The sequence below is a fragment of the Aethalodelphis obliquidens genome, unplaced genomic scaffold, assembly GCF_003676395.1.
Source record: "Aethalodelphis obliquidens isolate GAN/ISIS:26980383/991018 unplaced genomic scaffold, ASM367639v1 scaffold23, whole genome shotgun sequence".
NCBI classification, from domain to species: Eukaryota; Metazoa; Chordata; class Mammalia; order Artiodactyla; family Delphinidae; genus Aethalodelphis; species Aethalodelphis obliquidens.
The window spans coordinates 24119868-24133954 of record NW_020837967.1 but is presented as its reverse complement, the minus strand read 5'-3'; the positions used below and the strand labels follow the sequence as shown (position 1 = coordinate 24133954).

At 39.9% G+C, this 14087-nt stretch overlaps 1 protein-coding gene across 2 annotated transcripts in view; it reads left to right on the top strand.

Annotated features, from left to right (window-relative positions):
* Positions 1–14087, top strand: part of ZEB1 (zinc finger E-box binding homeobox 1) — a 194598-nt gene that overhangs the window by 1081 nt on the left and 179430 nt on the right. The window lies entirely within an intron of this gene.

Here is a 14087-nt window from a genome sequence, read left to right as displayed (position 1 = left end):
GCGGGACGGGGCTTCGCGGCGCGGGACGCGGGTGCCTAAGCGCCTTTCCTCTCCCGCGCCCGCGGCCGCCGCCGCGCCCCGAGCGCGGTCCGCGTCCCGCGGGGAGCCGGCGGGGGCGCGGGCGGGCGGGGCGGGCGCGGAGCTGCGGCCGCGGGAGCCGCGGGGGCCGGCGGGTTTGCGGAGTTGTTACCTGGTCTCGGGACCGGGAAGCACCGCAGACAGGTCCCCGCCCGGGAGGACGCCTCCTCCGCGCCGGGATGGGGTGCCGAGCGTGCGCCTCCCTTGTGCTCTTTCGGTTTGGGGAAGTTGTTACCTGGGCCGGACGCGCGGGGCGTGAAGCCGGCGAACGGAGCTTGGAAGGCGCTCCGGGTCTCGGGTGGAAGGAGGGTGGGGGAGGGGCGGCCGGACCGACGGACGCGGGGCGCCGCTGCCTGCGCTGCGGGCCGCGGTGTTTACTGATGAGTGCCGTTGCGCCGGGGACGCACACCCGCCCTGCCTGGCGTGAGAGTTTAGAAAAATAACAATAATGACGAGAGAGCGAGCGCGAGCCCCGAACATGTGGTGGTGGTTTGCACAGTCGCCTTTTGCAGTTGGGAGAGACGGTGTAAGTTGACTGCATGTCTGCTTATCTCGGGCGCCGCTGTGCCCGCCCGCCCGCCCACCGCTCGGCAGCGAACGTCTGCTGGTGGGTATTGTCTGGACAGTTCCTGCGGCGACAGGGCCGAGGCTGGAGCGCGGCCCCCGCCCGCCCGGTACCTGTTTGGAGAATAATGGGCGGCAACGGCCCTGCCGCCGGCTGAGGCCGAGTCTATATAAGGAATTGCACGGACCTAGCGGACCGAGGGGCTCGTGTGGGTTCCTGCGTTATTTTTAAAACGAGTTTCTGAGAGTCGGGAAATAAAGGCGCCTGAAATGGGATCGCCGTGTCCGCCAGAAAATGAGGAAATGCGGGTTTAAGTCAGAACTACCCGGCGCTCGCCCCACCCCCACGCCTGGGCCCCTTTTCTCCCTCCCCTCTGGGATGCGAAACGCGAGGTTTTGTAACCTTTCCTGGCAATTTCAGATTTTGTGTGGGATTTCCTGTCTCGAAGCAGATACGAAGGTTTTAGGCGGTTTCAAGATGTTTCCTTCCAATCGTAAACGTAATTTTAATATATTCGAGTCGACATTAGAATCACCGCTTTCATGAACGGTGTTAGTTATCCAAATACACGTTTGTATTTTAAAGACCTCCGTTAGTTATGATCGATAACTAATACTGGGCGTCCTCATTGTGGAGAGATGACTTGTTACGGCCGCAGCGGAGCACAGGCTATTGCAATTTTAATTTCCTGTTTTAGCGTCAAATAGTGTGTGTGCTATATCGAGCTGTTGCTGCTGTGGCTTTATGAAAGGTAAGTTGGTTTGGAAAGGGCTGTTCGCGTTTTACCTTATTTAAAATGTTCGTCGCCAGAGAAAGGGGCTTTTCTTGTTGCTGACGACATGTGTGTGACATGTGAGTCTGAACCACCCAGCGTCTGTGCAGCTGCTGTAAACATGTTTACCTGAGCAGGAAAGGATGGATTTTCCTCCTAAAGATCCTGTGATACGAATATTACACCCATAAGGCATATCAACAGCTGACTTAGGGGGAAAAAGCGATCCCGAAAGGTACTTGAAATCAGGAGGAAAGAGAGCTGCTGGACGGCTGCAGCAAATGGCAACTTGCGCAGGTAGAAAAAGATGGTGTTTAGTTTTCCCCTGCGCGTGTCAGCCCCTCCAGTCTGCTGCTTTCATTCTCAAGGGAGCGATTTATTTACCGCGCTTGCTGTCAGTGTTTTTCCTTTGTGTTTACTATTAGAGAAACAGATTTGGGGCTGTTTAGCACAAAATGTCTCGTCTGCAGTGTGCATCACTCTCAGAAAACAAAAGGTGTTTCAGATAGCACTGTGCTACTACAGGTATCTTCCATTTTCATCAGTGTTGGCTCTGTCCTTGTATTTCTTTTTGTTCTCAGATGCATTTCATCCATTGCTGATTATTACAGCCACGCTATTTGATTAAGCCTCATGATTTGCAAATTAAAAATGAAGTTGTATGCCATTGTGTTGTGAAACCTCATGATAGGTGCTGGTTAAGATTTCTTAGCAACGCAGTCATATTTAAGTTGCAGTTGTTTATTGGAGAGAATCGCTTGGAAAATGTTAACTCTTAAATCTTTTTAATGAAGGAATAAATGATGTATACAGTGGGAGGTGGTCATAGAGATACTTTATACTGTAATTTATATGTAAATAATTTTTTGTTCATTTTAAAATAAGGCATGCAGATTTTCTGCTAAGCCTTCAGTAAAACATTTTAATTTCCTTTCTGGAATATATCTGCAGAGTAGGATGTTAATGGGAGCATCAAGTAATGTAACTTGACAGGGGTAAAACAGTTGAGCAAGGTTTGGCCAAAGCCTGAAACCTTATGTAGTAACTCTATGGTGATGATGTTAGTGGCTTAAATTGATTTTTTTTTTTTTTTTTACCGTTTATAATGTAATGCTTTGTTTGCTGTATTTTAAAAATCTGCCTTCTCATTTTCCACTTCTACTCTTTGTGGTTACTTATTTATTTATTTATCTATTTGAGAAATGTACTCTAGCTGCTAATGACCATATACTGATTAATTCACTCTAGATGGACTGGCAGGTACATATCTTCTGTCATTTGCATTTCTACTTGCTGTCTTTGGAAACCACCAGTAGAGGATGCTAACAAAAATTATTATTGGTGTAGTATACCATAAATCTGTCTATCTCCTGTTGATTTGGGACCTCTGCTTTGATAGGGACCTTCAGTATAATTCCGGGTCTTACCCTTATTTAAAACTAGCCCTGGGTAAATTAGGCAAAAGCATTTTCTAGTCTGCTAGGACTGGAAAGAAGTAGGATTGTTTTAGCTTGAACAGTTGTATAAATTTGGTCTTTTCAAATCTTGCAGCTGAGATTGCCGTCAATTTAGTCTTGCTGTAGACCAGTTGTATTACTGCTGTTTTAAAGAAAGTTTTATGTTGTTAGGTTTAGAGAAGAATATGTAATGATCGGTCCGTATTTGTTTTGCATTCTTACTATATTTTTTAATCTCTTTTTTCATTCATGGTAAGATCCCTGGAAATATATATTTTTAGACATTAAAAAATGTAAATGGTTGGATATGGTAAGAAAATTTGAAATTAATTGGTGATATTGTGTAATTATTTTTTCATAACTTAGATAGACTTAAAACTATACATGGGTTGGCAGACAACTACTGAAGAAGGTATTTAACAGCGGTCACTCAGATGTTAGCGATTTTTATCTTTTCCTTCCGCTTCTGATTAAGATTCAGAATCAGGTAGTGTATAAATTTTAAATTTACCAATTATAAATTAAGGAATGTAAATTTGTTTTGAAGTTTTAAATGCATTTAAGAGTCTCTGTAGTTTACTAATTATTGTGTGCTTGTTTTCAAAGAATTCTTTTCAACAAATATAAATTGGTATTGTAACTTATATTCCATGAGATTTAATGTATTTAGTTATGTCTTTTTGGCCTGTGTCTATATAATTATGTTAATGTTACTGTAAACTTTTAGAAGCCTTTCATTAGGTCAAATGTTAGAAGTATTTACTTCCCTAATGTTTTTTAGGTATTTTTACCTAAATATTTTTTTAATGGTATTTCTGTAAATGCACCAACACCAGTACCATAATGCAACAGTAATACTCTTTATCTTGAAATAAGTAGGAATTATGTGAATTATCAGGTAAGCCTGTGTGAATTTCTCATTTTAGGGTGTCATAGTTCTTCGAGAGAGAGAGAGTGTGTGTTTGTGTGTGTGTGTGTGTGTGTAAATATAGTTTTACATTTCCTGACACAGTTCTTGAGTGTGGTGTTCTAATTCCTAGAGTTCAGTAGTGAATAAGTTTGGTTACTATCAACTTATTTTTTTTATGAACTGAGGAACTTTACCACAGAGCCATGACATATACAGTTGTAGCATGGAGCAAAACTTTAACTATCTTATAAATTGAAAGTACCAATCACTTGTTAAAATGATCCTAGTATAAAAGCATATGAAATATTTGGTTAGTACATTTTTTTCTTTCTTATATCCAGTGTTTTTGAAATGCCATACCCTATGTTTGCAATTGCAGTAACTTTGAAACCTGTGGTGAGAAAGTTATATCAAGTTGGGAATGATACATTTAAAATAACAACTTGTTTCTCATAGTTGTGTTTTTTTTCCCTCCTTTTTTGCTTTCCCCTATATAAATCACTACTAAGCATGTGATTAGAGCCAGATGTAAACACAGATGCAATATCGTGGAATTATATCGTTAGCTACTCTTAACTACCTGTAGTGAATTGCAATGGAGAAGAAAAGTCATGCAGATGTCAGAAGAAGATACACATTGGTGTGTGAAAGTGCAGTGAGAGGTTAGAGGACTTGGTGAAATGGTAGAAATAGTATTTAGGACTGAAAAAGGTTTCTTAATCCTTGCAGTATGATCACTAATTTAATGGGGAAATGTATGTTCATCTCTAATAGAGCTATAAGCTACATAAAACAGAAGTTCATTGTTGAAAGAGAAGTAAAATACTTTAAGTTAGAAAGATACCCTGATTAGGAAATATAATAAAATGTATTTTTAAATACTTTTTAAAAGGCTGTATGTTGTGCCTATAACTAGCTAAATGATCATTAAACTAGTTATATTAAAAGTAGAAAATAAATGGATATACACATAGTAGGAAAAGTTCTGTAGCAACCCTGGTTAAAATTAAATGTGATCTGTTATACAAGCATTGCTATAGGAAATAATCTTTCCTTTGGATGGGACAGTGGCTTTTTTTCTAAGTTTTTCCAACTTTATTGAGATGTAATAGGCGTACAACATTGTGTAAGTTTAAGGTGTACAGTGTGACGATTTGATACATGTGTATATTGCACATGTTTGCCACGATAAGGTTAGTTAACACACCCTTCACCTCACGTAATTACACTCTGTTGTCGCCATGGTGAGAACATTAAAACTACTCTCATAGCAGCGTTCACGTACAGCATACAGTTCTGTTAACTAGTGTCCTCGTGCTGTGCATCAGTTCCCCGGAGTTTATTCGTGTTATAATTGAAAGTTTGTACCCTTTGACAGACATCTCTATGGGACAGCGTTTGAAGAATTGTATCTGCAAAGGAAGCATTCTTAGGACGTGGATTTTACCAAATACAGTTTTTCAGTATGCTGTGCACGTGATGGGATGGGTTATACTGCTTGTTAACCTGAAACGGAGTTTCTTGGAAGTACGGCAACATACTTCAATAGCACGGTGCTCTCTAATGAGTAAAGTTTGCCTGTGGATTGTGTTCAGAGAAAAAAATTTAATGTTTACAACTCACTTCATTAATTTTGTTAAAACGTATTTTGGAGTATATCATTTAGGTGTAGATAAATCCAAAGATTCCAGAAGGAACAGCCAAAAAAGCGGAATTCAAGTCCAAGCTATGAAACGTTTTATTAGATTCTTATTTTTCATTCTCTAAGAAGTTGTTTTCCTCTCGTTTATTTCGTCAGACGTTTCCTTGTTATTTAATACAGGTGCTCTGGAGACATAGGGAATGCAGTTAATTGTCCATGTACACATACATTTTTCTCCTACAGTCAACTCTGTGTATTCCTGGGACTTGATGTGCAGGGTTCGGGGTCTGCACTGTAGCTGTTGGTGGAAGACCTCATAGCAGGGCAGCCTGGAGGACCTTCACCCTCGCTTTTGCTGCAACAACTGCATCTGTGCTGGAATTATTAGGAACAGATGTTTCGTGACCTCTTAATTCCCCCTCCCCTTCCCCCTCCCCATCCATATTTAAACTTCAGTGTGAATGAAGATAAATATGGGAATGATGTCAGTTTCTCATGTTATTGTATTCTAAAAATATTGCAAGACATCTCTTTTCTCTTTTAAAATGTTCCAGTTTCAAGATTTTAGGTATATTCTAATTCCAGCTTTTTTGAGATATTTTAAATATTGTGATATCAATTTTCTTTTTATAAAATGAGACACCACTAATTTTTAGATACCTCAGTTACTATTCATGGTCACCAAGCCACAATAGTCTAATTTCCCTTATTTTTAATGTCTTTATATCCATTTAATCCACAGATCTAATTGAATGCTTGGTTTTTTATTAAATGCTCAGGGGGACCAGTTTGTTGATTAAAAAATTCATCATTCTCTTGGAATCTTACATTTTTAATATGGAAGGGACTTTTAGGGAATCATCATTTTTAATCTGAAAATTGATACAGGTAAGCTGAAATTTAGGGCCTTCAAGTAGAAACTCTATACGAGACTATAACGTGTGTTTTGAGAAGGGGCAGTGGTGACGCGTGGAATAGTGGGTAGTAAAATCCTTAACAGAATAGAGTGTCTGAACCCGGGCTCGAGTTAACATCACTCTGACTTAGGTACTTGCCAAGGCTCTCTGAACGTCACTGTATCTCTGATGTTTTCTCCTTTCTACCCTAAAAAACTAAGTTGCTATTCATTCCTATTGCTGCATCACTTTTCTAAATCTCTTTTGATACTCTTATTTTTTTTTTGATTGCGGGGGAGGGAATAGTTGGAGCAGAGAGAAAATAATTTCATATGAATAAAAATTAAGAAAATAAAAATTAAAAAAAAAGAAAATAAAAATTGTGGAGCTGGAGGGATTCGGGACAATCATCCAAATCCATTTTTTTCAGATAAGCAAACAGGTTCAAAGAGGTAAAAGGACTTTGCCAAGTTCCTGTTACTAGTTTGCTTGGACCAGGTTACAGCTTCTCAGGCCGGTAGCTCGGTGTTCCTTTATTAGACCGTTTTATCTATGATGATAACAATGAAGAAGTAGAAGCTGCGAATTTTCCAATTTGTCAAAGTAAAAACCAAATGCATTGTGTAGAATACTCGGGCATCTCATAAAAATGGATTTCTAATCTATTCCCATAAATCCATCAAATTTAACAGTTAATGTGCCAATACCACTTAAAACATTTCGGGTGCAGAGAGTAGGTTTGGTCTGCTTAGAGGCGTATGCTCCCATTATTTGGATTGTAACTTTCCCTCTTCATTCCCTACCTCAACTCCCATTCACCCTGTCCCACCCTGTCCTTCCCAACCCTCACTTCCACCCAATCTAGGGTGTTTTATATGCGTCCTTGGCTATGTCTCTTTCCTTGTAAAATTATCTGGTTCTTTGTGTGTTTTGCATCTGTATACCGGATATTTTGCTGTATATTTCACTTTTGCCACCCGTGTTGTTCGAGATCTGATCTGTTCATGTTCCTGTAAGTACATCTAGTTCATTGCTTCCAGCTGTGCAGTATTTCATGGTTTGTGTCAGCACTTGTCAATTACTCATCAGTTCCCCTAATGATGGATGCCTAGGTTGACTCCAACTCTTGGGTACAAATAATTCTGTAAAAAACATCTTTTTGCATGTTGCTAATGGCTGTGGAAGAGTTTCTTAGGGAACATACATCCAGGCACAGTATTGCTGAGTTATAGGTTAGTCACATAGTTAATATCACTGAATTCTGCCAGATTATTTCTAAAACGGCTGCACCACTTTTTACCTTCACCAGTGTTAACATAAAAATTCCTATTTTCTCACATTTTTGTCAGCTTTTGGTATTGTACAACGTCTGCATTTGGCTAGTTTGACAGTTGCTAAATAGAATACTGTAGTTGCTTTAATATGTATTTTCTTGTTTACTAGCGAGGTTGATTATTTCTTCATATCCTTGCTAGCCATCTGAGTTTCCCTTTCCATGTCTGGCTTATTCATACTCTTTGCCCTCCTTTTTGGCTCGGTTTCTACTTGTCGATTTCCTAGAATTCCTTGTGTATTTGAGATAGTAATCCCAATCACCTGTTGACTTTGCCTATGGTATGGAAATCCCTAATTTTAATATATTTACATCTGTCAAATTTTTGACTTTGTGGGTAGTAAGAAGTCCTTCCTAATCCATGAATTGCAAAGATATTGTCTTAGATTTTCTTCTAATAGTTTTGTAGTTTTACCTTTCATATTTAGGTCTCTGGTGAATCTGGAGTTCACTTTTTGAATATAGTGTTTCTTTCTGAAGGGGAGCAAACGTAGTGGTTAAGGGTTTGGGTTGATCCTATAATTTACTAGATGAGTCACCTTGGCCAAGTTACTTAGTCTCCGTATGCTTGAATTCTCCCATATGTAAAATGGGGATGGTAACCTTAGAGTTTATGAAGCACTGCGCTTAGCACAGTTTTAAGCATTCAGTAAATGTTTGTTTAAAGTTTTATTTATATTATTAGATTATGTTTGTTTTAAATGCATCTTGCATCAACTGACACTTAATTCCTTACTCTCTTGTCCACAATTAACTTTAGCTGACATAACTGCCATCTAAAAGGATGTTGTTATAAAATTTATTCATTGCATCTATAACTTTGACCTTAAACATTGCTTAGTTGTTCTGGCCTTAAGAACAAGGCTGTCTGTTAAATCAGTAATAGAATAGTAATATACACTGAGGCTTCATCTTATAGCTATTAGTATATGTTTTTTAGCTTGAGGAAGGCGGCCTTGAACTCTTTTTTAAAGAGCATTATATTGAGAGAGACCTCACCATATTACTTTATGTATAATATTGACCTGAACTTCAAGGGTAATGTCCCAGTATTATTCAGTTGCATAAAACAAAGAACCTTGACCTGGGGAGGGTAGATAGGGAGGGTTAGAGGGAGGGGATAAGGGGATATATGTATACGTATAGCTGATTTACTTTGTTTACAGCAGAAACTAACACAACATTGTAAAGCAATTATACTCCAAAAAAGATGAAAAAAAACTGAGTAGCTTAATGAATGTGGCATCCACAACTTTTCGTGGTTTCATTCATTTAGTTTGGAATATATTGAAGAAGACAGTTGTATGTCTTCCTAAAACATAGTATGTTCTTGTGCTTATGGATCAAGGCAATCCTAAGACAAAAGTTAAAACGCTACCGTGTTTTGTGTGTGTGTTAATAAACTTTATTGAGGTATAATTTGCGTTCTACACTGAAGCTTCATCTTATAGCTATTAATATATGTTTTTTAGCTTGAGGAAGGCTGTCTGTATACACTAGTATGCATGTACCATTTTGGTGAGTGTTGACATACCTGTGGCTACCAGTGTAACCACCACCACAGTCAAGATACAGAATGTTTCCTGCTTGTACCTCATCTCAGTCAATCCTCCCTGCCTCTGCCCAAGCAACCACTGATCTGGTTTTGATTCCTGAAGGTGGATTTACTGCTTTAGGGTTTCATATAAACAGAATCATACAGTATGTGCTGTCTGTGTTCTTTTGCTCAGCATAACGTTTTCATCTTGTTGTTGCATGTATCAGTAGTTCATTCTTTCTGTGTTGCTGAGTAGTCTTTCATTGTGTGATGGAATTGGTTTCTCTCTTCATCTACAATGGGCTTCCTACAGGCAGACCTTGGAGTTTGGTTCCAGACCACCACAATAAAATGAATATCACAATAAAGTGTGTCACATGAATTTTTTGGTTTCCCAGTGCATATAAAATGTTTACACTGTCCTGTACTCTGTTAAGTGTGCAATAGCATTGTCTTAAAAAACAGTGTGCATACCTTAATTAAAATACTTAGTTGCTGAAACATGCTAACCATCATCTGATAACAGAAGGTTGCTCCAAACCTTCAATTTGTTAAAAAAAAACAAAAACAACAAAAACCCGCAGTGTCTGCGAAGTGCGGTAAAGTGAAGTGCCATAAATCGAGGTATGCCTGCATTTGAGTTGATTCTGGTCCTTTGCTGTAGAATAAAGCAGATATGAGTGTTCACGTCCAATTTTTCTTGTGAATATATGCTTACGTTTCTTTTGGGTAGAATTTGCCGGCTCATGTAGTAAGTGTTCGTTTAACTTTGCAAGAAACTGCCAAACTAGTTTCTAAAGTGCTTGTAGCATTTCACCTTTCACAGTGTATGAAAGTTCTAGTCGCTCCAGTCCTTGCAAATGTTTGTCCACGTTGTAAATTAGGCTATTCCATGGATGAAGAAGATGTGGCACATATATACAATGGAATATTACTCAGCCATAAAAAGAAACAAAATTGAGTTATTTGTAATGAAGTGGATGGACCTAGAGTCTGTCCTACAGAGTGAAGTAAGTCAGAAAGAGAAAAACAAATACCGTATGCTAACACATATATATGGAATCTAAAAGAAAAATGGTACTGATGAACTTAGGGGCAGGACAGGAATAACTACGCAGATGTTAGAGAGTGGACTTAAGGACATGGGGAGGGGAAAGGTAAGCTGGGACGAAGTGAGAGAGTGCCATGGACATATATGCACTATCAAACGTAAAATAGATAGCTAGTGGGAAGCAGCCGCATAGCACAGGGAGATCAGCTCGGTGCTTTGTGACCGCCTAGAGGGGTGGGATAAGGGAGGGTGGGAGGGAGGTTTAAGAGGGAGGGGATATGGGGATATACATATGCATATAGCAGATTCACTTTGTTATGCAGCAGAAACTAACCATTGTAAAGCAATTATACTCCAATAAAGATGTTAAAAAAATAAATTAGACTATTCCAGTAGGTGTGTAGTAGTATCCTTTTGGTTTTAATTTGGATTTCACTGATAACTAATGATGTTGGAGTATCTTTTGATGTACTTAACGGCCACTTCTGTATTTTCTTTTCCGGAATATCTGTTCTAATCATTTATCTACTTTTAATTGGGTTGCTTGTCTTTTTATTATTGAGTTGCAAGAGTTCTTTTTATATTCTGGATCCAAGTTCTTTGTTGTATATAGATATTTAAAATATTTTCTCCCTTTCTGTGGCTTGTACCACATTTGATGAAGTCGAATTTATAATTTTATTCTTTTATAATTTTATTCTTTTAGGCTTTTATAAAATTTATAATTTTATTCTTTGTATTCTAGGAAATCTTTGCCGAGTTGAGGAAGATTTGCTGCTATGTTTTGTTTTGTTTAAGTTTATAGCTTTAACATTTAGGTCTGTGATCCATTTCAGGTTAATTTTTGTCTCTACCTTGTTTTGATCTTCATCTGCAAGCCTGCCTGAGATAGCCTTGAGTAGTTTGCAAGAGACAAAAACTTGATCTTACTCATCAAAATTCAGTATGAGAATTTCTGTTTGAGGTTTTTTAAGAATATTTTTCAGAACCGAAGAACCAACGCTCTTGATTGTAGAGGAACACAAATCCTGCTTTCCTGGTTTTATACATTTTTAAACAGCACGGTTCCATTGTGTCTAGTCAGCGTTTTCAAGTTTTCTGTGTCCTGAACACACTTTGACTTCACGGAGACGTTCAAGGCTAAAGTTTCCGGGAAGGACGCTTGAGAGAGAGTAGCCGGAGTTGAGCTGAGTGTGGATGTTCTCTTGATGGCCTCTTACTCCTGTGTGGTGTCAGTGAGCTTAGCACTTCACTCTTACACTAGCCAGTTACTTCTCCTTCCTCTGGTCTGTCACGCAGGCTGCTGCCAAAATTATCTCTGTGGAAAAAGTCTGATTCAGTCATTACCCCAATTAAGCGCCCCCCCTTGGATCTTTATTAACTTACAGGACAAAACCAAGATCCTTCGCATGAGATCCCAGGCCCTGGTTTGTGGTCCTGCCCTGCTGTTTCTTTCCTCTCTCTGGTGGCCCCTCCGACCTACAGATTTCTGGGTCTTTCTCCGTGTCTTTGGAGGTACTTTTGTTCTCTCTACCTGATACACACTTTTTTCCCCACTACCCCATATGTTTTGGTATGTTTTGAAAGGTGGACAGGAGTTCATCTCAGGTATTTCTTCGTCTGAAATGCTTTCTGTGATCCCTTTTCCATTTGTCAGAAAAAGTTAATTCTCTTCTGTTACACCGGTGGATCCATCTTTTTTTTTTTTTTTTTTTTGCGGTACACGGGCCTCTCACTGTTGTGGCCTCTCCCGTTGCGGAGCACAGGCTCCGGACGCGCAGGCTCAGCGGCCACGGCTCACGGGCCCAGCCGCTCCGCGGCATGTGGGATCTTCCCGGACCGGGGCACGAACCCGCGTCCCCTGCATCGGCAGGCGGACTCTCAACCACTGCGCCACCAGGGAAGCCCGGATCCATCTTTTATACTTGTATTATTGTGCTTTTTCTGCTGTGTTATGGTGTGTTTCTGTGTCATCCTCCCTATCTGACCCTGGTTTCCTTTAGGATGGAGACTGTCTTCCTCACCCTGGCATGCCAGGGGGTAGTCGAGTGGTAGTAATGATGTGGCAGGCACAGCCCTACCGCGTTTACACTGCTGTCCGCCTGCCAGGTGCTTTACATCTGACTAGCTCATTGGCTTCTCACAGTGATTCTGTTATGGTTTTTAGACCCTTTTTGTAGGTGAGCAAACAGGCAAAGAGATTAAGTGATTTACCCAAGTTCACACAGCTGATAAGCAGTAGAAGCGGGATTTGAATCCATTTAGAGTCTCTACTCCTGTAGCCAGCACCCTTTCTTGCCTCTCAGTGAACCGGCACATGGTGGGCATTCAGTGCTTGTTGAATGAAGGTTAACCCTGGGAGAAGAATTTTATTGCCCTGCTCCCCTCTGCCCCAAGGGTAACTTGAAAGACTAGTTAAAAATTCTATATATTTTATAATATTTAAAAGTGTATACATTTGAGTTGGTTAATATTATTTTTACTCAATTGAGAGCTTTTTTCAGTTCATTCTTCTTGGACTGGTGATTTTTTATTTAAGTTAAAATCTTGCTTCCTGTAAGTTTTTTCCCATAAAAGGTAACTTATACACCAAATAAGGCTGCTTTCCTTTTACCGAGGCGTAAATGCTTGATCTTGTTGATTTTTAGCTACATACTTTACCCCTTATATTGTTTAAGGAAAGAAGTGTTTAGTTACTTTGAAGTTGATTACAGATATATTTATTTACTTATTATCTTTTTCGTGTCCTAAAATGTTTATATGTCACTGGACTAACTCCTATGTGATTCTTATTTTTAAGATAGTATTTTTCTATCTAACTCTTCTGTTTATTTTTATCACCTATCCCTATTCCTTGAAAATTCTTTATAACTAACTTGTATCTTATTTTTATTCGTAAAGCTCTCACTTTTTTATACTCCGTTTAGCTCTGTGTCTGGCTTGAACATTATAGATATTAATGCATAATTCCTTCTGATCTGGTATCCTTTGGTGCACTTACAGAAAGAGCATTGAACTGGAAGATAGAAGTCTTAGATTCTAATATTAAATCTGCCATTAATTGGCCTATGAAATTGGGAAAATAATTCAATTTATTTGGGCCCAAGTGTGTTCATCTGTAGAATGAACATGATGGATTACTGTGTGCAAGGCAGTGAGACTCTTAGGATGAAAGATACAGTATGTTGCCCTGAATAGCTTCCAGTGTACTAGGGAAGAAACATAGGAAAACAAACCTTAAGAATTTAGTTTGGTAACTGATGTGATATTCTGTCCCACACGCATGGAGGGGATGGCCACGTCGTAAAGGATGTGTGTCGGTTGTCTTAGTAAAGATGTGGAAAATAATATTCCAGACAGGGTATTGTATGTGCAAAAGCACCTGCCTCTGTCCCTCCCTCCCTCCGTCCCTCCCCCTCCCCCTCTCTCTCTCTCTCTCTCTCACACACACACACACACACACACATTTTGGGACCTGCAAGTCATGTTTGGGCAAACTCTGTAGGGTGAGTGGAGGAATGGCTAGAGATGAGGCTAGAGAATTAGATGGGAAGCAAATGAAAAGAAAGCTTTATATTGCCATGATCGTTTTTTATCTTGGAAGTGGTGGGGAATTGCCAAAGGTCTTGAAGCAGAGAGTGACAACGATTATATACTTCATCATCCTCTTTATGTATTAAATGTTAAATGATTAGGGCTTCCCTGGTGGCGCAGTGGTTGAGAGTCCGCCTGCCGATGCATGGGACACGGGTTCGTGCCCCGGTCCGGGAAGATCCCACGTGCCGCGGAGCGGCTGGGCCCGTGAGCCATGGCCGCTGAGCCTGCGCGTCCAGAGCCTGTGCTCCG